The following is a 26,463-nucleotide window of genomic DNA, read 5'->3' as shown; positions in this document are numbered from 1 at the left end:
TTTTCCTCACATCTAGAATTACCAGCTTGGGTGACACAGACTTTGTTCAAAAGGGGTTGCAACAATACAGCAAATAAACTTTCAGAGGTATGCTTGTCTCTGTTTTTATTTGCTTGTAAATAAAGCAAAGGAAAGCACAGTAAATTAAACAAAGAAATGTGTAATGTTAGAGTACTTCAGCAGAAAAAATGAACAGACCTTACAGTGGTCAGAGAAATTAATGTCTTTTGGAGAAACTAACCATCCATGTGGATTTCAATTCCATTTCCATTTACAGAAAAATGTCATTTCCCAATTTAAATCATTTAGATTTAATTACCCTATCTTATTAAAATTACTCTGTATTAGACTTCTATAAACTTACACATGTTGAAGGGTTTTGAAGTAGGCATGTTTTACCAATGTAAGTGTCCTAAAAATGTAGGATGGCCTCCTCAACACATAAAAGAGAGCATAAGTGGAAAATGTGACAGTTACCAATCAAGACAAGAGTGTTTTCCCCTTTAATCACTTAAACTCCAAGGACTTTTCCTGGTAGTAGTGCTCTAACATATTTTATTTGCAGGACATAAAAAACAACATACATCCATATGGGTATATACAATCAGGGTAGCTCCATAGCAATGATATTTTATATATCTGCTAAGAAGTAGCCATTAGCCAAAACACTGAAAGCTTAATTGACTACTGCTGAATTTGAGTTATTGCCTGCATTTCCTTGTATGTGGCATGTACATTGAGGTCTGGCTTGAGTCAATATTCCACAGGTGGTTCTTTCTTGCATGATTTTATATTAGTATGTCAGAAATACATTAAATTATTATTTAATTTCTACTATATATTAAATACACTATATTTTTATTTAAATTTGTTTATATTACTTAAGTTAATATAATGCATTGAATAATTATTTAAATTAGTTTCTATTATTTAAATTAATTTATAATAACATCTAAATTAATGATATCCTATATGCCTAACTTAAGTCAATTTAATGTTTAGAAGATTTTAGTTACTGAAATGTTGAAAAATAATATGCTGAGAAATATCCCAGCACATACTAGTGGCAATATACATTGTTTTCAAATATGTATATATTTGAGTATTCATGTATTAAGCCTATTTCATTGAAGTCCTTTATCACAAAAGATCCTTTAGAATTTTAGCAAAAATTCTATCAATAAAACTAAGGGCTCTATATACTGTCTGACTACTTGTCACCCAGTTGAGTTTTTACCATTCACTGGAAGTCACTTTATATTATTATATGACCGATTAATGTTATGTTACCATCTACAAAACACTGAATTAAACTATTACTCATTCCAAAAATAGAATGCATTAAACATGAATATGAAAAAAGGATGTTTTCCAGAAGGGCACACATAATCTTTTCCATTATTTTACCCACACATCAAGTGCTATTCATAACATTCTTTATCTTTCTGTGTATCATGTTCTAACTCAAATCCTGTCTAACATTTGCAACATTAAGGATAGTAAACAGTGAGGCCTTAGGTTAGTTCTAGATTATAGATTAGCCTAGATTGCAGATAACCCAAGATTATATGACAAAGATCTTCATTCAACTGAATGATTTTTATTGTCAAATAATATAGTAATGGAAAGCAAAAGAAAAAAGCCTGAAATCTGAACAGGAACTTCCTTGTCCTGCATAAAAGAAATTATTGTTTTCCTTGACTCAGTCACAAAATCCGAACAATTTTTCTGACGTTTTAAGTATATATAGCAAAATTAAAATACACTGCTATCTGAGTTCCTAGTAAACCTATGTTCTGAGAGCCATAAAAGTGACATTGAGGGCTTCTATATCTACATTCTCATCTGTTTAAATTTCCATAGCAAATAAGTAATATTATAAGTGAATAAATATTTTTCTTCCTAATAGCTCTATAAACTCAACTTGCTAAACTGAATCCTTTCTAGCATGGGCACCACTGTCCTACATAAAGCAGGCTGCCTCTTCTCACAGCCTGAAGGGTTACCTGGCCTGCAGGGTGTATAGAGATCTGGACCTCAGGTCCATAGGATTCCATAATACACAAGGACATCTACACTTTACCCTCCAAGTTTCTGTGCTTTATTACGGATTACCTCAAATACCACAAGAATCATCACTAACCAGTATATCTACAATTAATAAAGTTAATATATATATACACATACATATATATAAATCACATTATGACAAATTATTATTAGCAATAAATAATATAGCAACAATCAATAATAGCAGCACTCAAAACCAGCAGCAACAAGTATACACATAACAGTACAAGTTACTACAAACTTATGACCAGTAAAGCAAAGTTATCAATAATATAACAGCAGATATACTCATAATAAATTACTTATACATATATAAATGGTATGAAGCAAAGTAAATAAATTCCAGAACGGGTCCAAAGCATCTGAAAGGGAGGGACAAACCAAACTGACTCCAGAAGTGGGCCCAGACAGGGTCAAATAAATAACAAAATCTCGCTTCAAGGTGATCTGCATTAGAAAGTATGGAGTCAGCCAGGCATCCCTAGCAAGGGCCTAAAGCCTCACAGAAAGGTCATGCAGAGAGCTCAGCCTGTTTAGGAGAAGGAAAAGCAGGTGCAGTATGGGATGTTCTCAGAGAGAGAAGCTCCATTTTGGATAAAAATTAAGTCATTTTCATATCATAGCAGAGCACTACAAACAAGGTGGGCAAACAGTGTGTGGTGTGTCAGCTGGTGCAGCAAGTGGCGTGGGGGCCGCAGGAAGGGCCTGGCACCCCGCGTGTAGGCCCACGGCCCAGGGGAGCACCCTGGGTCTCTGCCAGGTTAGTGGGTGCTCATCTCAGAGTTGAAACCAATGTTTCCATAGAGAAAGCCCCTATGATGCCTGATGTGTCCACCCAGAGAGAACTGGTAAGGAAGGGAAGTTCAGTACAGGCAGCAGGTTGCAACCAGTGCCCAGATCCTTCTCCTGGAGTAAGTACCTGCCTCAGGTGTGCACAGGCTGATGACCTGCTATGGCAGGTGGCTCAGCTGCAGGAAAAAAATGAAAGGCTACATAGTATGAGAGGGGCCAAGACAGAGATAGATAGGTGGTGTCAGAACCATATTCATAGCAGATGCCACAGAGAATGAGGCCCCTTGGACCCTTGTGAGCCACAAAAGCAGGACTCCAGTCTCCATCCTCTAGCATCACAACCAAAACCAGATCTGAAGCTTTAACAGCTATAGACACCCATGAGCAAGGTCTACAAGAAGAAACTACACTAGCAACACACCATGGAGATCACAAAAAGAAATGTTAGCTTTTGTAGCAGGTGACTGCCTGTTAAGGGGCACTGAGGCACCCATCTGTCAGCCTGACAGGGAGGCGTGAGCTGCCTTCTGTGAGGTAAGGTCTAAGGTGTTGTCAAGAGGGTGCCAGAACTTGTCAAGGGCACAGATTACCATCCTCTGGTACTCCTTCACTTGGGCATGAATGACTCAGCAAGCCAGAACCTAGGCAGAATCAAGGAAGACTATAAAGCCCTGAGGGTGCAAGTTAAAAATTTTGGTGCCCAAGTTATTTTTTCTTCTATTTTACCAAAAGGAAAGGGTGCAGCCAGAAATAGAAGTACAACACACACCAGCTTCTGGGTTCATGGCTGGTGCTGTCAGGAAGGTTTTGGCTTCTCTGACAACAGGACATTCTTTGACTGTAGCCTGTTAGGGACGGATGGGATCCACCTATCTAGAAGAGACAGGGGAATCTTCAGCAGCGGGCTAGCCAGCTTGCTGGGATGGCTTTAAACTGAAGGACTCAGGGGGAGGGGCACCATGTGGCAATGCTTGTGTCATTGAATCCAAATGGGGAATTGTCATGGTTTAACCCCAGCCGACAACCCAGTACCATGAAGCCACTTTCTCACACCACCTCACCCAGAGGGATGGTGAAGGGGATCGGAAAGGAATGTAAAACTTGAGCGTGGAGATAAGAACAATGTAATAGGCAAAACAAAAGCCAAGCATGCAAGCAAAGCAAAACATTCACTCCTTCCCATGGGCAGGTAGGTGTTCAGCCATCCCCAGGGAAGCAGGGCTCCATCACGCGTAATGGTTACTCGGGAAGACAAACTCCATAATGCCAGATGTCCCCCACTTCCTCCTTCTTCTCCTGGTTTATATACTCAGCATGGTGTCATATAGTATGGAATGCCTCTTTGGCTAGTTTAGGTCACCTGTACTGGCTGTGTCCCCTCCCAGTTTCCCGTGCCCCTCCAGCCCTCTCGCTGGCAGGGCCCAAGGAACTGAGAATTCCTTGATTTAGTATAAACTCAGCCAGCAACAACTAAAAACATCAGTGTCCTGTCAACATTGTTCTCACATCAGAGCGAAAACACAGCCCTGTACTAACTACTAAGAAGAAAATTAACTCAATCCCAACCAAAACCAGGACAGGAATAAGCCAGACTAACCACAGTAGAGATACATATTCCTTAGCTGCCTCCCAAGATGAGAACCAGAAGGCCAGCCACCTTGAGGATGTGTGTCACTATGGTGGATCTTCTTGCACCCTGCCTGGGAAACCTGTGTGCTCCATTACCTGTCTGACACCTGTAAACCAATGCACTCAGCACAGAGAATAAACAGGAAGAATTAGAGATTTGTGTGCAGTCACAATGCTATGATCTCATTGCAATTACAGAGACATGGTGGGATAGGTCATATGACCGGAATGCTATCATGGATGGCTACATACTTTTTAGGAAAGACAGACCAGCAAGGCAATGTGGTGGAGCTGCTCTTTATGTGAGGGAGCAACTGTAATGTTGCTTTGCCTAGGTGTGGATGCAGAACAAGTTGAGAGCTCATGGGTAAAAATTAAGGGGCAGGCCAAGATGGGGGACGCTTGTGGATGTTTACTACAGGCCACCTGATCAGGAAAAGGAAGTCAATGAGGCCCTCTGTGAACAACTGGAGGTAGCCTCATGAACACAGATCCTGGTTCTCATGGGAGGTTCTTGCAGAGCACTGATGATAACTTTTTGTCACAGGTGGTGGAGAAGCCAATGAGGCAAGGTACCTTGTACTCACAAACAAAGGACTGGTTGGGGATGTGAAGGCTGGGGGAAGCCTTGTCTGCAGTGACCACAAGCTGGTGGAGTTCAGGATTCTGCATGGAGGAAGCAGGGCAATAAGCAGCATTGTAACCCTGGACTTCAGGAGAGCTAACTCTGGCCTCTTCAAGGACCTGCTTGGAAGAATCCCATGGGTTAGGGCCCTAGAAGGTAGAGGGGTCCAAGAGAGCTGGCTAATATCCAAGCATCACTTTCTCCAAGCTGAAGATTGGTGCATCTCTAAGAGTAAGAAATCAAGCAAAGGGGCAGGAGGCCTGCATGGATACATGGATAAGCAAAGACCTTCTGGCAAAACTCAAACAGAAGAAAAAAGTTAGCAGAATGGGGGAAAAGGGACAGGCCACTTGGGAGGAATAAAGCAATGTTGTCAGAACATGCAAGGATGCAACAAGGAAGGCTAAGGTCCATTTGGAATTAAATCTGGCAAGGGATGTCAAGGGCAACAAGAAGGGCTTCTTCAAGTACATCAGCAGGAAAAGGATGACTAATAATGAAAAATATGGGTCTGCTGCTGAATGAGGTGGGTGCCCTGGTGATAAAGAACACAGAGAAGGTGGAGTTACTGAATGGCCTCTTTGCTTCAGTCTTTACTTCCAAGGCAAGCCCTCAGGTTTCCCACACCTGGAGGCAAAAGAGGAAATCTGGAGAAAGACAGACTTTCCCTTGGTCAAGGAGGATCACATTAAAGATCACTTAACCAAACTTAACACTTACAAATCCATGGGCCTCAATGGAATGCACCCCCAAGTGCTGAGGGAGCTGGCAGGTGTTATTGCTAAGCCACTCTCCATCACCTTTGAAAGGTCATGGTTAACAGGAGAGGTCCCTGAGGACTGGAGGAAAGCCAATGTCACTCCATTCTTCAAAAAGGGCAAGAAAGAGAACCCAGGAAACTGCAGGCTGTTCAGCCTCACTTCCACCCCTGGAAAGGTGATGGAAAAGCTCATCCTCGAGGTCATCTCAAAGCATGGGGAGGAAAAGGAGGTTATCAGGAATAGTCAACATGAACTGAGCAATAGGAAATCATGCCTGACCAACGTGACAGCCTTCTGTGATGGAATGACTGGCTGGGTAGATAAGGGGAGAGCCATGGATGTTGTCTACCTTGACCTCAGCAAGGCTTCTGACACTGTCTTTGTAACATCCTCATAGGTGAGCTCAGGCAGTGTGGGTTGGGTGAGTGGTCAGGGCGGTGGATTCAGAACTGGCTGAAGGGCAGAGCTCAGAGGGTTGTGATCAGTGGCACAGAGCCTAGTTGCAGGCCTGTAGCTCATGGTGTTCCCCAGGGGTCAGTACTGGGTTTGGACCTGTTCAACTTATCCATGAGCCGGATGAGGAGACAGAGCGCACCCTCAGCAAGTTGCTGATGATACAAAATTAGGAGGAGTGGCTGCTACACCAGATGCTGCGCTGCCATTCAGCGAGACTTGGACAGGCCGGAGAATTGGGTGGAGAGGAATCTCACAGAGATCAATAAGGTCAAGTGCAGGGTCCTGCCCCTGGGGAGGGACAGCCCCAGGCACCAGCACAGGCTGGGGGTGACCTGCTGGAAGGCAGCTCTGCAGAGAAGGACCTGGGAGTCCTGGTGGACAGCAAGTTGCCCATGGGCCAGCAGTGTGCCCTGGTGGCCAAGAAGGCCAGTAGGATCCTGGGGGGCATTAGGAGGAGCATGACCAGCAGGTCGAGGGAGGAGATCCTCCCCCTCTACTCTGCCCTGGTGAGGCCACACCTGCAGTACTGTGTCCAGTCCTGGGGTCCCCAGTTCAAGGGAGACAGGGAACTACTGGAGACGGTCTAGCAGAGAGATGTAAGGGTGATTAGAGGGCAGCAGTATCTCCCTTATGAGGTAAGGCTGAGAGAGCTGGGCTTGTTCCATGTGGAGAAGAGAAGACTGAGAGAGGATCTTATCAGTGCCTGTAAATATCTTAAGGGCGAGTGTCAAGAGGATGTCAATGTCTTTTCAGTGGTGCCAACTGACAGGACAAGGGACAATGGGCACAAACTGCAACACAGGAACTTCCATCTGAATATGAGGAAAAACTTCTTTACTTTGAGGGTGACAGAGCACTGGAACTGGCTGCCCAAAGAGGCTGTGGAATCTGCATCTCTAAAGACATTCAAAACCCACCTGGACACAACTCTGCAACTTGGTCTAGAAGAACCTGCTTTAGCACTGGGTTGGACTAGATGATCTCCAGAGGTCCCTTCAAACCCTGACCATTCTATGATTCTATGAAGAGGATGTAGGACACCACCTTTTAAAGCATCCAATAGATGTTAATTTCCCCTGGGAAGCCAATAGATAATAATGTTTTCTATCCCCTCAGACTAGCTTTTAATTTTCCAGACCTGTTTTTGCAGTTAGAGAGCCAATGGCAACTAGTGATTCTTACTTTCTAAGAATACTTCCACCTTTTCAGGTGAAGTAACCATTGTGGTTCGTTGAGTTTGTGCTTATCAGTCGTATCTCAGGATATGTCTGGTTTCAAGGTGTCCAGCTGCACTCCAAAACCAGCTAAATTTCTCAAGGATGCTTCACAGGCCTGCTTCCAAGGCTAATATTTCCCAAGCTGGCAGGCATTTTCTCTGTCTCTCAGTCGGTATTTCAGCAGACTTTTTCTTCCATTCAGTAATTTTCCCTTCTAACCAGGTCTCCTTTCTGGCTGCTCACATTACCTGCCTGCAGAACAGCTTAAGCTCCTAGTCATACCCTGAGCGCATGCAAGCAATGGCCTTGCTGATGTACAAGTGATACCTTTTGTCTTCAAAGAGTGGGCATAATGGGTGGAAAACCACAAACAGCACTAAATTGTTGGTGATGTACAAGATGGGCTAGAATCCAGTTTATTTTCTCCTGGCTGTGCTCACTCTGCTTTGTTAGGTAGAGTAAATGCAGCCTATCTTACTTTCATAACTGAAGTCAGCAGATATGTCACTGAATACACAAAATGACTCATCTGTTGAATAATAAAGTCTCTCTCTTATAATCAGTTTTCACAGTAGTGCCACATGTTAAGCACAGACACAGAACTTAAAGGGGTTCCTAGTGAAAGTCAGCCATGAAGTGTGTTGAGTTTGAAGGATATGGTTACAAATTCAAAGTCAGGACATACAGGACTCAGGAATAGTCTGGGGGTTTAAAATCTGAATCCAAAGCACAACCTGTCTTTCCATATTTCTGTTTCTTCTACACCTCTTATTTGCGGTTTCTTATATAAATGAGTACCACAGAGTGTTAATTTCCAGTATGGAAATCGTCAGGATAGGCCATATAATATAATTCTGTTTTTCCACAGCAAGTTCCTGTTACAGAAATACAATAGCAAAAAATGAAAAACTGCCTCTGGAAAAGGACTAATACACAAAGGAATGACCAGTAAAACTAGAAAAGGTCATCTATGTTGAAAGAATGAGACCATATCAGTAAAATGACCAGCAATAATTCAATGGCAGGTATGGCAGATGAATTAAAAACCCAGCTCTCTATGCAATCTGTCAACAACCAGACAGCCCAAGCTGGCAGCTTGTGGCATGCAGAAATCTCATAAATGTGCCAGTTCCATATCAAGGTGCCAAATCTTATACATCAGGCAAATTTTAGGAGAAATATTTCCTACTGTGAATGTCCTATTTAGCATTTCTTCCTCTTAACTACTACAATCTACTATCTGAATGCAGTTCTAGTTGTGAAGATTACTAGACTTCATATTTTTATTGTTCATAATAATGAAAAGATTTTGCCATTGTACAAGAAGAGTATAAGGAAATAGCTGGATTCAGTTAGAGTCATATAACCTGGTTTTGAAATCTACGGACAACTATATGCAATGACTAGAAGATTATACACCATGCTGGTCAGTTTGCTTTCTACAATAGAGAACACAGTGGTCAACAGTAAGGATAATTTAAAGACTATTATCTAATTCTTATTCACTGCTGTCTTAATTGCATTCTGCAGAGAACATAATCCTCCAGAGAGATTACAGTAAATGTTTATATAATCTCTGGAGGGGAAAAGAAAAAACAATTAGGAATTAATAGCACTCAGCTTCTTCCGCCCCCCAAGATTTTAAGCAAAGCATTGGCTGTCAGTGCAGAGAAGTCTCACAGTATAAATTGGAAAACAGGAAAGGAAGGCCACATATAGTCCAAGCTATCACAGCTCTTCTGTCCTCATTTCTTCTATTTCACTTGTGTTGCACATAAGCAGGCAATAAGGTAAAAAGAGATGAAGTGACTTTATGATCTACCAATTCCCAGCTACCAAAATCATAAAATTTAATTGGACCTGCTTTACTCTATTCTTGAAGTCTGAGGAGAACTGACTAAAGGATTCAGGAGCTACTGAGGTTCTTGTTCCCAACCAGGAAAAACAAGCATGGCTTGAGACTGGAAAAGGTAGTCTGGGTGTAGCCAATACACAAAATTAAAATAACTGCATAAGTTGGGAAAAGTTCATTATCACCTTCCACTAATACTACAGAGAGAGAAGGAAAGCAAGTTATTACATAACCTTATCAGTAGCTTTTTCTTCTTTTGTACATATTTAAAAAAAAAAATAAAATGAATTGAGCATTTAAAACTGTCCAAATGGCTGTAGCTGGTAGTAGCAGTGCTATCTGACTTGCTGATAAAGCCCATTCATTATTGTCATACAAAGGAGGAAGCATAATTAACTGCCTCTTGAAGATCCATGGAGTACGTTGCAAAGCTTCACATCTGATAGCTAACCTCAGCAGCTGGTGGCAACATGCTGCAATCAGTGGTGACACACAACAGCACCTCAAAAAATGGCTAGCTGCTGTGTGAAGGGGCACATGAGTATGTTGCCCCTGCTCTGATCCTTTTGGTACCACCCAGCTTCCTCCATCAGAGGACTTCAGGTGGACTTAGTGCAATATCATTCCCACCAAGCATTGTCCATTAGCAAGGCAGTCTTCACTCTCAGCAGAAGTCGACAGCTACAGCTGGTAGCTTGCATAAAGCCCCAAGAAGAATTTAAAAACAAATACAATTACTTGGTTCCTGGCCTCTGGGTTAGTGCAAATAATTTGAATGTCACCTAAAATTGCTGTTTGCACTTTCTTTAAACCTCTATGATTTACTCAGTATTTAATTGGAAAAAAAAATCACAAGGATCAATTGAGCTTTGTATATATTCAGATTAATTCCCTCAATGCCAAATTCCGTTAACTGGTTCAGAGAAAAGTAGAACTTAGGAAAGAAAAACAATACTTAGTACAGAAGAAATGAGGTTAAAGACTCAGCAGAATTCTAGCAAAAATGCTGTACAAATAAAAACAGAGGCTCTTCCTCTGCAAATCTACCAAGCATAAAATCAATGGAGAAATACTATGACAATGCACCTCCCCTCCTGTAATTATATATCTTGAGGATACTTTCATTGTTATAAAATAGCAATTCTTATATTGACTAAATGAATACTCCTAGGTCATGTGATTTGATCAGTTCACCTTGCAGTCTGAAAGAAAACTAATTCTTTAACCTTAGCGTTTTCTCTAAACCCTATTTTTATCAGTATTATTGTTTATCTAGAGATATACAGCATGCATGTATATTTATCAGCATACATACTACATAAACTGACTGCTAAATCTATAATGTGAAAGAAAACAGAAGCTCAGTTGTTCACAATTCAATGTTTGTAATCCATAAGAATCATGCTTTCAGGCTTTTTATATAAGAAAGGAAATTTTATTACAAATGAAACATCTTTCCTTATCTGTAAAGACAATAAAAACATTTGATATTGCATCTTATTTTCAACATATGAAAGAAAATATGTAAGGCATTTGAACTCATTTTGCATAGTGCCTTAAGGTTTTTTGCCAAGAGATTTAAAGACTGTTTGCTTATGCCACAAAGGATGGACTTCTTTTCAAGTTAAGTTTGGTATTAAAATCCTAGCAAGAACCTGTGGGTTTCTGGCATACCCGTGTTTTTAAGGATCCCTATTCTGGGGAAGGGCAGGGGGAGTGGGGTGGGGTGTGTGTGTGCAGGTGGCAAGTTTAATGTTTTGTACTAATTTCATTCAAATAGCAAAAGTCAAGAATTACAATGCTCTTTAATTTATTTCAGTAAATTGCTCCACAAACTTTATTTGCCTGTTTTACCACTTACTAGAATTCCTGTCAAATTTGAAACTAATTGAAGTCAGCCTTGCTACAATCACGGTTGACTGGCAAAACATTGTTTAAATGTTAATCTGGTGTTTATTCAGACACTTCATAGATTTCCTATTTCCAAAAGCCTTCCATTTGAATTAAAAAAAAACCAAAACCACAACAACAAAAATTAAAACCAACCAAACAAAAAGCCTTTCGTATTTTTTGCTGCATTTTACCATTTTCCATTATGACAATTTGGGAAACCTTTGTCATTAGCTTCTTTTCACAATAGACATAATAAATTAAATTACTGATACATTTTTATGTGGAAATGGCGATGGATAATATGTATCAAACTATAATTTAAACAGACTATGAGAACATAAGACAATCATTGAGGGAATCTGGCAGTCATTTAAGCAGATATTCTGTTTCCCTAAAATAGTTGATCTGTTTCTCAGAGCAGTGAGGCAAAGCAACCCCTGCTAGTAACCTTTTTTTTTTTTTAGCCTCCTGGGGAGGCAAAAGAGAAAAATATTTTCCAACACAATAAATGTTACTTATGCTGCTGACTTAGGATCCACCCCCAGAAGTCTGGTTTTCTTTTTCCATTTAGTTACATACAAAACAGAAATAAAATTATTTGCCTTTTATATCTTTATCAGATTTGCATACCACACTGGAAATTCAGTGACATCAGCCATAACTTAAAGACAGTCCATCTTTCTATTGTTCTGTAAGGTTATAAACCCTTTATAAATCCACTGTCCACCAACATGCCCAAAGTGAAATAAAATCAATCATTGCTATGGAATGTCACTGTTGTGCTTCTGGCCAAAATCACAACCCTTCACATGAGAAAGGAGCAAGGAGATGATGTATGGAAAAGAGAAAAAAAATCAGGATGATAAGAGATTAAAGAAACAAATTAGAAGAAAAAAGATACTTTAACATACCAAAACCAGATAATATTTAGTTACAAAGAGAAATTGACTTAATTAAATATTTTATTAGTATCACTAATTCAGTGATAAAATTACTGCATTTTTAATGATGAGGTTTATTTAAAAGAATAAGTTAGTGAGGACATAGTGATTGTTACTAAAAGTTCTTAATACATCAGCAGCTACCTGTCCATACTTTTCCAAGGAAGAAGTTACGGTCCCATGGATGCAGATGAATTAACAGCATGTCAGTGATTTCATACCAGCACCAACATATGGTCATCCTTATGACCAATAAGGTACTTTGCTCCCACACTGAAAACTTTCTGACACTGCATGTAGATTCAGAGTATTCACACAATAGACCAAAATTCACATTTTCACTGACAGAGCAATATCTTTCCTCTCTAGGCATACCACAACTATTGGAAAGGACTGCTGCATCTCAGCTGCTGCTGTGCTTCCAAGCTGGAGTTGATAGCATGACTGTGATTGTTTCAGCGTTGCTTTCAATATTCAGCATGCAAACAGACTATGTCACAACCTGCAACAGAGACCAGCAATTCTAAAGACGTAACTAAGATTTTCAGGGGTTTTAATATTTTTTTTCAGTTCTGCAGATGAGTAACTTGAAAAAAGAAAAAGTGTAACACTATAGAAAAAAGAAATGTTTATCATATCAAAGAAATAGTGAAAAAGTAAAAATTGACAATTAGGGGCAACTTGCCAATATAAATTGTACAGTTACAGTTTTCTACTAGGAGATGAATCTTCAACCATATAAATCAGCTTCAGTTTGTACTAAACAAAAATCAAGAGTGGAAGGGATGTTTTTGGTACAACTACAATAGAAAAAATTAAATTTTATACAGCTAGCACAGGTTAAAATGTTAAGATAAATAACAGCAATGGTTCAAGATACAGCAAAGAATTTGAAATAAACACACATAAAAAGTTATTTTACTTGTCAAAGAGGAATGGAATTTTAAAGAGAAAATACAGAAAGTGTTAAGATGCAAAATATTCTTTTTCTTCTTTCTTCTGTTTTTTTTTTTTTTTTTTCCTGCAAGTCAGTGAATTTCAGCCTGGGCTTTTGTAAACAAGAGTCAGGTTTACAATAACAAAGGCTGAGCGCTTAGGAAACATTGACATCACACCAATTAATGTTTTTGAAAGGTTAGAGAACATTATACTTCATACAGTTTCAAACCCAGACAAAATAAAATTAATAGTGCTAAATGCCACAGGAGCCATATGGACATTTCCAGATATTTCATTACATATTAGGTGTGGGAGACCTTTGATAGTGAGAGGAGTGGTAAGAAAATATCACTTGCCTTTGTTTCTGTCCTCTCAACCTTGTTCAAAGAAATGAGACAGGAATTTAGGCAGTCTGTATTGATTAGTCAGTTTTAAGCTTAGTTCAAAATCATGATTGAGAGAGCAAACAAAAAGCTGAGGAAAACTTGATTGATAACCAAAACTAATTCAAAAAAACTAATACAAAAAAACAACTTACATTTTTTGGTGACACAGCATACTGATTATCATTATTTCTATATGAAGACTTTGGCAAATGTCCACTTCAACATTTCCTAACAGAGTTTTCTAACAACAACAAAAAGAAAAAGAACAAACCCCAAACTAATATTTGAGAAAGACTGAAATAAAAATGAACATTTTCTCATGTCACAAGCAAAGTAAGAGAGACATAATCCTGGCTATTCTTCCCTCATTTAAAGCAAAAATATACTAACACTATTCTAGCCAAGCTGAAATCAAGAATTGCTGGAGCAAGGAAGTTTGTCCAGACTTGACTGCACCAAAGGCATGACTAGGTAAACAAGCAAAGCTTAAAAACACGGCTATGCCTAGGCACCACAATTTTGTTAAGTATTCCAGAAACAGGAGCAAATAATTGTCTGGATGCTGATGTATTTTCCTATACCTGAAGGATTAAACAGCTTCTGTATGACAGTTATCAAGTCAACACAGATCTCACAAAATCAGAAAAAGTTATTTTCCATGTCTGCAGAAGCTTCAGGGGTCTAAAACCATTTTGCTCTCTACCTGTCTCTGTCATATCACCTGGAATAACATGAGCTTCTTTCATGCTTTTTTTGCTTCTTTATGAGCACCAGCTGAGCTGGTTGGATTTTATAAATCATCAGTTGTCAGTGTCCTTCCACTCTTCATCCTGCAATAACAAAAAAGTACTTAAGCATTTTCCAGGGTGTAGCAATTTTCTAGTCTAACAGCAACAAAGACATGGTTAGCTGCAGTCAAATCTACACTGGGGAGAACTGCTGCAAATTGCTTCACAAAAGAAAGTGGAAGAAACACACTTGACTGCTTTAAGCGAGCCTCAGCAGACAAACCAACCCACTTGCTAAAGACAAGGAAAGGTTATCAAGGAATACTTTTCAGGATGATGCAGAGATTTAAGTGTGTTTGTTAGAGAGTTACAGCTACAGCTAATTGGGATGCTCTTCCAAAAGCAGTTTGAAATTAATGGGATGTCTCAGAGACAGGACAGCCAAAATGTCTGTCCGCCCCACCAACAGCAGTATGTTCTCAGCTTAGCCTGAACTATCTCAAAATTAGAGAAAAATAAATATCAGGGTGTGTCATGGCTTTCTATGGAGCAGGGAGAAAGAGAATGAGGGGAAAAAATAAAAGGAAACATGCTGACGTAAAATAAGCATACTAAGTTATAATGAGAGGTTAACCTGGCTTTAGAACTCAAAAGCCAAAATGTTTTTTTTTGGTCGGGTTTTTTGTTTGTTTTTTTTTTTTTGGGGGGGGGGGGGGGCTTGTTTGTTCTTTAGGAATGATAAAATTTAGATCTGCAAAGAACCTGTCTTTTACAGAATTGTCCGATCAGGATGAACAAAAAGAAAACTACTAAGAAAATCATTGAGTCCTCAGTATTTTACTTGCAGAAGAACAGCAGCTATCTGTTTTTAGATTAAATTTCCGCTGAAAGAAAACGAGAAGAGGACAAACATGCCATAAAGAGATACAGTAGTCAGTACTGACTAAGTTACACAATTCAGATGTGCATTCTCTTTTAATATAATCATCGTTGTACTATCAAACCACAGAACAGCAGAGAAATAATTTACTTCAGAAGATTAACAGTACGGAAGCTGTAAGCTAATACAGGGTGCCTTGAGGACAGCAAAGCAGCAACCCAGCTCAGCCTCTTATGCAAAAGAAAGAGTAGGCAAGAATAGAGGAGTGATACTCTGAGGGCATAAAGCAAGCTAATAAATGACCTGCAGAGAGCGTGGACTGCATCACCCTGCAGTCTTACTGAAATCAAAGGGGGCATCCATTAGGGATCAAGACCAGAGCCTGCCATATGTTTTTTAGACACTGGTCACAGCCAGGATTTTCTCTCTTGGTTTATGTACATTGTTTCTTTACTACAGTCACAGTGATGGGGACTTTCTTAGTAAGCCTGCATACTGCTCATAGCACAGGATTCTAATAGGTATATATATATCATTTATAGAAATTACAGTGCAAGAAGTAGTTCTGCTTAAATTGCCTATTTCCTCATATTATGTTTTCAAAATAGAATCTTTGTTATTAGAATGGGGAAAAAGATAATATGGTATAAAAGTGATAAATGAAACAGTGAACAGATTTGCTTTTCAGTAAATTTAAGAGTATGTTAAACCAAAAAAAGGGGGGAAAAAAGGCCCTGCACGGTATTCAAAGGCCAGGCAGCAAAGTAGGCTCTGCCTACCGGTCTTTACCCTTGACAAAACTAGTAAAGGAAATAAAGTAACATGTCACAATACTATACCTTACAAACTGGAAGAAGATAGTTCTCAGTACCTGTGGTATCTTCTTTTTATGACCAGAATGTGACTCAGCTGCAGGTGACTGTAGGACTAGATTGTGCCCTCTGAAGCCTTCACATATCACTGTGTTACAGAGAGCATGTAACCACCTCCACACCAGTTAGGTAAGGAAATGGTCTATCTGAGGAACACACATTCAACCAGTTATTAAGGAACAGGGCAGAATCATTTGATAATTTCATATCCTGAAAGGATAACAAGGAAACATTTTTTTCCTAACAAGGAAAAAAATCTGTTGTTTCACAGATCTACTATATATTTGACTTGATGAAATGCCCCAAATGAAACACTTTGTAAAGCACTTCACTTATGTCTGACAATATCACCAGGATTATACTTTTTCTTTTTTTTTTTTTCTTCTTCTTCTCTCTCTCTTTCTTCTAAGAAAAAAAAAAAAAAAAAAAAAAGAAATAAAGAAAAAAAAAAAAAGCTTGTTTCAGATCATCTCCCTCAGTTTTTTGGTTTTACCACCAAGGGAAAAGCTCACTTTTCAACTTCATCGAAAAGTCAAGTCTTTTAAGATTGATTTGATGGATAGCTTGCTTTTGCAAAGTTGCTTCTGCCCCTCTGGGTTCATCGAAGTCTGTTGCATGTCTGTGTAAGGAAGAGATGACAATTATCACATCATACAAAGATAACTCCTGCTAAGGAAATTCAAAGTATACCTGTCATTCATTTTTAGATGTCATAAACTCAGTCATATTCCTTTCAGACTATGCTCCTCAGGTTAATTTTTTTTCTAAATCTCTCATTTATAAAAAGCTCCAATTTTATGCCTCAACAACATATTATCTCTATTGCTACATCTAGAGTCTCTTAAAATCTGACTGCTAGTATTCAATAGAGTATTTTTACAGATTTTTTTCTACAGCTTTATATATTAAAAAAATAAATTAACTCATATTTGATGTAGCGAAAAACAACAGGTCATGCAAGTACCCAGCCTTACCTTCCATCTCCTAAAACCTAAGTGCTTAAAAAATTGTCTAGGTTTTATATTTTCTTTGTTAATATAAAATAAAAAACATTTTAGAGGATCTGGAAACAGTTTCTTAAGGCTAGAAATAAGAATGACAGAAGAATGGCAGCAAACAAATGTTAGAAATTAGAGTTAAAAATATTAAATGTGATTAACAGATAATTTGTTTAGACTAGTTCATATTTTATATTTTGAGTGTGAGCTACTTGTTCTATATAACATCTCTTTCGCTGGTATTTATAACCCAAAGCAGCCAAATCTTAAGCAGAAGCTTCCCTTTGGAAAATACAAAACTTTGAGAGGTTTTTTTTGTTTGGTTTTTACACTGCTACAAGGGAAAATCTGCAGAGATTGCACAATAAATACTTCTGCAAAGACACAACAAAGTCAGGCCATACATCTACCCTTTTCATATAGTATATTCAGGTAAATTTCACTCAGCTTTTGGCAAGAGGAAAAGGTAACGAGCATTTCAATTATTTTTTCAGGCTGTACAGGACTGGGTGAAGATCGATTGCTGGTTTTAGACATGATAAAGATAATCTGAACTGCCCAGAATGTTCATACTCAAGCTGTCTTCTTGAATCCAGTTATTCTCTGCCAAAGAAATCCAGTTTCAGTGGAAAAATGTTGTGCAATCACAGGTGAAAAATCCTAGGCCACATCCCAGAGCACATATATCACATCCTCATTCCTTAGTGGTAGTAGAGTGAAATCAAATTACATATAGATTGTATAGCATGTTAAGTACACTTACAATAATAACAAACCTTTTAATTGCATGTTCGTTGTATATTTGATCTTTGCTCACAAAACCATGAATTACTTTAGATCTAAGTAACAGTGTACACTACAGATATTAATTCCTTAGGTTCATATAAAGCCATCCTTAGCTGAGTTACCATAAATTGAATTAAATGTCAGTGCATGGATATTAATATATTCCTTGTTTTTATGGGCTAGTTTTTAAATTCACACACAGTAAATAAAAATTGTTTCTAGAAAGTATTGTGAAACTGGACCAGGCTATTCAGTGCTTCAAAAATATGAGCTAGCACACTGCAGCTCATTGCTTTTTCATTCTAGGCACTTCTGACATAAAACAATAGAATATAATTACTTAATTATATCAATTAAGCATAAGTACCTGTATCTATCAGCATAATAAGATTATGAGGCTTTTTAGAATGCAAATGAGTTATCTCCTTTTAAACACAACACTAAAATTTGATTGAAAGACATGACAGTGACCCAACATAAAGTTTATGGTTTTCTGCAGTTCCCCAAGAGCAAATGTTACGACTAGAAAACTGGGCATTGATAGGCTAGGTTTGACAAACTCTTTCACTAGTTTGAATCCTCTTACTGGTACAAGGATGCATCCTCTCTGGGGCCAAGTATTTCTTCAAAAGGCACAGTAGCAGGCAGGTATCCAAAATATTTAATAGCTTTTGACTGAGTGCACAGTCAGATATGGTGACTCCAGTGAAACTAGTTTCATTTGTTGATTCTTCTGGCTTCAGTGAACTAAGAAGTTTTAGGCTGTTTGGGTTCCAGATGGTATGGTATATATTGGCCAGGGAGTGGTCAAAGGAAAAGTAAAATGAAAATTAAAAAGCTGTAGACAAAAAAAAAAAAAAAAAAAAAAAAAAAATCACTTTTCAATTTGACAGGAAGTTTTTTATTATGTGACTTTCCAGGGCAAATCATATACATAATTCCCACTGAGTCATTGCCAGGAATAAGATATTGAAGAAAAACTTTATTCTTTTATTAATTTGGTCTATGTTTGATGTCCTGAAAAACAGGATGACAGACTGACATTTCTCCAAGATTTAGAGGCAGGATTTTACCAAACAATTCTGCTGAACAGCTGTTCTGAAGTACTCAGATCTTAGGAAAACGATAGGACAGGACCTGAGTACACCTTCTTCAGCAGTGGTCACCCCATGTCATGGTTTATGCCCAGCTGGCAACCAAGCACCACACAGCTGCTTGCTCACTCCCCCCCAACCTGTGGGGGTGGGGAGGAGAATCAGAAAGGAATGTAAAACTCGAGAGATGAGATAAGAACAATATGATAATTTAAACAGAATAAAAAGGAAAGAACAATAATAAATAATAATAATAATAATAACAAAGAAGAAGAAGAAGAAGGAGAAGAAGAAAGGAGGAGGAGAAGGAGAAGGAGAAGAAGAAAGAAGGAGGAGAAGGAAAAGGAGAAGGAGAGGGGGAAGGGGAGGGGGAGGAGGAGGGGAAGGGAGGAGAAGGTGAAGGAGCAGGAGCAGGAGAAGGGGAAGGGGAAGGGGAAGGAGAAGTAGTTATAATGAAAAGGTGGGGGAAAGGATAAAATCTAAAGGAAATGGGAGAAAGAAAAACAAGTGATGCACAGTACAACTGCTCACCACTCACTGACCAATGCCCAGCCAATCCTCAAGCAATGATCTGCCGGCCCCAGCTAATCCTGCCAGTTTATATACCAAGTATAACATCCTGTGGTATAGAATACCTCTTTCTCTGGTTCAGGTCAGCTGGCCTGGCTGTGTCCCCTCCCAATTCCTTAGGCCCCTCCAGCTTTCTTGCTGGCAAGGCCCAAAAAACCAAAAAGTCCTTGACTTAGTATAAACGTTACCCATCAACAACTAAAAACTTCAGTGTGCTGTCAACACTGCTCTCACATCAGAGCCAAAACAGAGCACTGTACTAGCTACTAAGAAGAAAGTTAACTCCATCCCAGCTGAAACCAGGATACCCCACGACATGTAAAACACTATATCCACTGAATCTCAAGTGTTTTGTTTAACAGTGTAACTAAAAGCATCTTGGCCAGACCACAGAAACCTAATTATCTGTGTTAATAGATCAGACCTTTCAGTGGCTTCAAAATATGACCTAGTTCCTGTGGCACCAAGGTTCTTTAGTATGGCAAATGCTGCAGCATTTCTGATGCAAATATTGAATGTAATCAATAGATATTAGTTCTAAGAGCTAAGCAAAACCACTTTTTTTTAATTACAGCTAATTTCGGTTTTTCAACAATTTCTCAAGATATGGCCTGTCCTTTCTTCCAGGTGATCATATTACACACTTACATTATCTATTACTGAATTCTCTTTTTCCTTCCATTAACGGGTCTTTTTTCCAAACCACCACTCTTCAGACATCACAGGTTCTGCTTGCATGGTTCTGTCTGCCAGCTAATACCGTAGGAGTGTCACAAGCAAGTATTTTCCTAATTTTTCTTTATTTTTCACTCAGAATGTTAATAAAATTAGAGTTTTCTATGACATTCAGTGGCCGAGTAGAATATGAAACAGAAGTAATGCTAAATCATTAAATTTTCAGTAGGCTGCAATGTTAGGGATAGCTGACAGACCTGTCATAGACATTCCACCTAACTCTGAAAAAGTGTGAAAACACACAGGAATGCCTCATACTTACTGCACAGGACATTGCCATCCTTCCAGCAGAAGTGCATGGTCTTAGAAGAGGAAGTCTCAGTCATCTTGTACTGGCAAACTGAAAATTAACCAGCTCTACTATTACATCTGTAATTTCACACCCCTTGGAGATACATATGCATGTTTGTTGTTTATTGTGGTACCTACTACATCTAAATATTCTACCATGGAATGGTGAGGTCTCCTAACTGCATCCTTAGGCCACTGCCTCTATTATCAGTTAACAAAACAAGTCATATACATATATATATACACACACACACACACATATATATATATACACACACACATACACATATACATATATATATATATATATATATATATAGGCACACATACATATGTCTCTGTGTGTGTCTAAGACACTATTCTTAAATGCCTTTGTTTTTTCCTTTGCAGCACAGAGGTACTGAAAGCAAGCCATCAGTTTCATATCAGAAGCAGGGGAGTGCCATGCTCAGACCAGCAAAGTCCTTTCCTTGAAATGCTCTCAAGCCGCTCCTACCTCTTTTAACGTCAACATTTTCAGGGCTTTCTTTTCCTCCTTAGACGTGGCATCTAGACAATATATACACATGTAACCAGCTATGGCGGAGTCTTTAAAATATTAATTGAATAACACAGAGTAATGATGTTGTTGCAGATATTTAGCTCCTGTAAGTCATCCTAACAGTTAGTCAAGGAAGTTGTGTCAAGTGAATGTTAAGATGCCAGCTCTGTAAACTCCAGCCCTCCTACCTGCTGGAAAACCTATTGTAACTGGTCCTCTCGTTTCCCCAAAAACTGTTAATAGATAATGTGGCTATAAAGGATAAATTTTCTAACACCAGGAACTTACTGGTGGCTCAGCCCATGCAGAAAAATATTTTTTCATGTGTTAAAAGAAAGAAGAAAAAAAAAATAAAGCTGCAAGGTTTACTATGTTGATAATACATTTAAAAAACAACAAAAGAGCAACAACAACTTAATTCTTATGCATAATAATACCTTGTACTAAAGAATTTCAAATGTTAATATGTAAAAATAAACCAAAAGTTATTTTCTTATTCCTGTCTTACTTTTACTTTAAGGAGTTTGCACGCCAATGTACAAAAATACGTTAGATCATGGAATCTACCAATATGTGATTCTCTTTCAAAATCAAGGATTCAAGCAGACTAAACATCTCACACAAATTAAGGCCAAAAGTGAGTCAAGTGACATTAACATTTTGGTATTCTTGAATTCATAGGTGAGATTAAGACAAAAAATAAAAATCTTTGCCAACATTAAAATGATTTAATCCCAGATTTTGAAAGCAAATCACATGTTGACAATGAAAACTTAATATCCATCTGCAGACTTATCAAGCAAACCTATTAACTTTTAGATGTTTATCAAAATACATAGACCTCATCTCAGACCCCTTTTCTATGAAAGAAACCTACTTCAAGAGATAAATTTTATCTTAGTTGTGTGAGAAATTTCCTTCCCCCAAAAGCCAAGGCATTATAGCATAATTAGAAGAGCACCCTGGCTGTGGCTTCATGTTAATAAAGGACAGACAGGCTCTAAGAGCACCCCTAAGGTGAATTTACCCTTCTGCAAAGCTTCAGGGCCCATTGTACATGAGTATAGTAAAATATACATAATCATGCTATACAAGACAGCTCAAGATTAACTAATTCAAAACTGAGACAGTTCTAGCACCAAATACAACAGTTCCTTGCCAAATCCTGACCATTTGGTTATTTACCAGCCCCGGTTTTGAGCAAGCTAGTCTAAGTACCATCATTTGGACTCACGGCTTGAATGCCTGCCCACAGCAGCTCATCCTGGCTCTCAGATCCCTTCCTAGCCACAGTGACCATAAGCAGCATCTACTCCTTCATTTCTTCATACCATTGCCAGGGTCTGTCTACAGCACTGGCAAGATGCAACGCTTCATGCCAAACCTGCAGTTTATGAGGCCTAGATTTCCCTGCATTTGAGATCCCACAATTCAGCCACATAGTCCCAGCCTCTTTTACTCCATGAAAGGTGGGGAATTCCCAAACATCCCCATCCTGGTTTTCTTCCTAATCACCGTAAGTATCCTTTAACTTAGAGCAAGATTTTTCTTTCCTTTTCACACCATCTCACATCTCACCAGTTTCTTTGCCCTAATCTTCTCCTCTCTAATCTCGTTCCTAAATTTTGTTCCCTTTCCTTCCCTTTTCTTGAGCCCGGATGCCAAACATAGTATCACTCTACGTGGTAGAAAAAGGGTCATGGTTAAGTTGCCAATTTCTCTTCAACATAGTAGTGATTTCAGAGAAAACCAGTTTAGTCATGCTCAGTCACTATGTGATAACAGCACATGGACTCTATGGAAAACACTAAGAGCTAGGAAAAACTTTTGGTGAACCAATTTTTCAAGTCTCTCCTGAAAATGATGGTTTTTGGCAAAAAGACAAACATGGACAGATTTTTACAGTTATGGCAAATATCATATGCCTGACAAAGCCACACTGATGGAGTTTAGATTCCCAGCCCGAAGTCTGGAGGTGTAGTAGCATTTTCCAAAACAATCCCAGCCACTTCTTTTTTAATGTAGAATAACAAGACAGTATTTTCCCCTTTCTCCTGGGCAGAAGCAGTTTAGTCATTTGGGGTTTCCAGAAAAAAAATAAAAACCACAAAAAACCAAGCTGAAACATTTATCTAGCATACAAAACCTCAGCTTAACCATGATAGATAAGCAAATTATAAGCAACCCAAAACAGTCTTGCAAGATGTTAGACAGCTATGGCAATACCCAGAGTTTTAATTCTAAACAGCAAATGCAGCAAGCTGCAAGATGGAGTCCAAGCAGACATATTTTATGTAGCCTGAAAGAGCTCCATGGCACAAGATATGGCCGTGCAATGCACAGACTAGGTCCCAAGATAAGCAAAATAGCTGAATCAACAAAGCACTCCATATTTTTCTTCTCAACCCCCTCCCTGCACAGCTCTGCAGCTTAGACTCAACTCAGTCAAAATTAATATTTGTCCCAAGTGCTTAGGAAACTGTAGCCAGGAAGGCAGGTAATAGCCTGCTAGTGGTGACCCTCCCATCTTGGACACAAAGGACTAGAAGACCATCCCTCCAGTCCATACCTTCCTCCAGCAATCAACCACTCCAGCTGCCAGCTGCACGAGCCAGCCTCCACCACCATGTCTGCCCCTTTGTCTGCCTTCTCAGAACTAGGGCTCTGCACATTGTTCAGCCGCTTATTCCCATGAAACAGCTCTCAGCCCTCTCCCTCATGGCTTTTACAAGCTCAGACTTTCTCCAAGCTACAGTACCATGGCCTTAAAGTACCATATGAGGGAACAAGTCTGTTCCACGCTCCAGAAAGCCTAAGTCACAGCCAGCCTCACATAGCAAGCTAGCAGGGTCTCCTCAAGCCCATCTGCTCATTACTGATGACAACAACAATATATGAGCAGAAGACATTTCTCCATTAAACATTCTGCCTTCACAGTTTTATTTTTTATACCAGTCTGTTGAGAGTTGTTTCTCACATTCTGAACATACAGCAGAAAAGCTGTAATCTGCATTATAAAATTAGGCTTATTTCCATTACTGGCCAAGAAAAAATAAGAATCAAAGAGTAATAAAAGAGATTTTTTTACATTTTTTTGTTATTAATGAGCACCAAAGCAAATATAGAAGATAATGAAGCAACAGATTAAAGCAGCACGTTATACTGACAAATTTAAGTTCTTAGACAATAATGAAAATTAATGTCAGCTTGACATTTTAGGGATTGTTTTAAGTAATTTCATTAGGGTTTTAAAGGACAGTAAACCAGTTGTCTTAGTAGCATCCTTATTAAAGGAAATTAAGAAATATTGATAACAGCAAAAATACGCAATTTCACACTATTTTGAAGGTTTAAAAAAATTATGACAGCCTCCCAAGACCCTCTGTTCTTCATACCACACTTCCTAGTCTTTTAAAAATAAAGCAATTCGTGTTTGTAAGGTTACCCTGGTTGTATTTTACTGTTAATTAGGATAAAGTGTTGTGGCTAGCGTGCAGTCTTTGTTAATCCTGCTTAAGCATAGCACAGTTTGTAATGGGTGCATTATCCAAGGGCACAACAAAGTAACCTCCAGTTATCCAATTTTTCCAGAAATATTTTCAGCATACAATTAATTACTAAGATAGGCTTCTATGAGGGGAAAAGAACAAAGAAGCAATATAGAAATTCTTCCAGAGTGAAGTAAAAATTATTTCTTACATACACTGTTATGACTGCTCTTTGATGGCTCAGTAAACACACAAAATACTAGATGTTATTTGGAGAACCTGATTCAGCATACATAAAATTTCCTACATTATATGCAGAAGAACCATATACTATAATTAGAACTTGAGTTGTGCAAACTATCATGTAGCACCAGTGACATGAAGTGCATATATGGAGTTTAACACAAAATTTTTAGCAAGGAACGTGGTAGTTAAGCTAATCTGAGAGCTAAACTTCTTTCTACAGTTTAGATTTCATTCCTGCTTATGCAGAATATTCATTCTAATGCATCAAATTCTACTCTTGGATTAGCAGCTAAGCCTTCATAGGCTTCCTACTAAACAAAACCATTTTTTCTCCTTGGTTTACTGCTCTGAGGAAAACCAAAAGGACTACAGAAGTGCTTTCCCCAAGAATTCTTTTTTCATTTTTAAAAAACTTGCACATACATTTCCTTACTTTGTTCTTCCCACAACATCTGTATAATTAGCACTGACAGGTCAATTCTCAATCTTCAGTTTTATAAAGTCTTGAAAATGAGAATGTTATTATGGCTTGGGAGAAACCAGACTGAAACTGGTAAACAGAAACACCTTTCATCTGAAGCCCAAGGGAACAGTGAAATGTCCCTTTGATTAGAGATGGTGAAACAATAAAAGCAGTCACACAAACCATATGCCATACTAGAATTCCTTCAGGAATTTGAATTATATGGGCTGATGTTAAATGCCGAAGTGGGAGGACTGACCTGATTTCAGTTTTCACATTTGTGCACATATGCATAGAAACTGAAAGAGATGCAGTAAGAAATGAATAAGGCACAAGACGTATCAGAAAAGATAGGTGGACCAACTCGGAGGAAAGCGAGAAAAGAGTTCTGGTGCTGAATACAGGTTGACTTAGACAGGGAACTTTGAAAAAAATTGAACTATTAATTGTTTCCTATTGTTTGCCTCCTACACATTTATAGGCACTCAAATGCATTTATTTTTTCAAATTAACAGTATTGCATCTAATAGCTGAGTACATTACCAATGCCTCTTAGCCAAGGAAGTATTTGATGGCATCTTCTAGGCCATACATGAGATCAAATTTTAAAAAGCCTCCTCTTGTCATCCTTTTTAAGGCCCTCTCTGGAACAAAGTGAAGGTCAAGTCACATAAAGCAACAGCTGACAAGCACTTCCCTAACTCTTCAATGTTCATGAGCCAGAAGTAATAGTGTGAAGAACACAGAAAAAGTGCCAAAGCAGAAAGGGCAACCTCTCCAGAGACCAGAGTGCTAGCCTGGAAGAGATGACCAGAATTAACAAACAAGAAAAAACAGGATGCAAGTTTTCACATTTTCACAAATGCAAAGCATAAAATTATCCCATTACAGAAAAAAAAGTGCAATATAACCCCAGGAAAGTGAAAATCAAGCAAATCCATTTTGGGTATTAGAGGGAATGACACTGTAACTCTGAAATGTTACGCAGAATCTTTTAGGAATTTGAAATAGCATTTAGGATAACAAATCTGTGCATTAGAAATACATTACAAATTTTCAATTGTTCACAGCAGTTCAAGATCTAAACCAGATTTTCCTTACACAGGCACAATGCAGCACAGAACAGTACATCAATGGATCAGATTTTGTGATTAGAAACCTCCAAACTTCCTGTAAAGTGCATTCTGTCATGATACAAGGAATTACTGCC

The 26,463-nt window shown here is 38.6% G+C and overlaps 1 long non-coding RNA gene across 1 annotated transcript; it reads right to left on the bottom strand.

Annotated features, from left to right (window-relative positions):
* Positions 1 to 12,239: 12,239 nt before the first annotated feature.
* Positions 12,240 to 16,251, bottom strand: LOC130143115 (uncharacterized). Its single transcript, XR_008819644.1, has 2 exons — positions 16,009 to 16,251; positions 12,240 to 14,391 (listed from the first exon to the last, which is right to left on the bottom strand). It is a non-coding gene; the product is annotated as an uncharacterized LOC130143115 (long non-coding RNA).
* Between the last annotated feature and the right edge of the window lie 10,212 nt (positions 16,252 to 26,463).

The sequence above is a fragment of the Falco biarmicus genome, chromosome Z, assembly GCF_023638135.1.
Source record: "Falco biarmicus isolate bFalBia1 chromosome Z, bFalBia1.pri, whole genome shotgun sequence".
Lineage (NCBI taxonomy): Eukaryota > Metazoa > Chordata > Aves > Falconiformes > Falconidae > Falco > Falco biarmicus.
The sequence above is the reverse complement of the archived record's forward strand: the minus strand, read 5'-3'. Positions and strand labels throughout refer to the sequence as shown.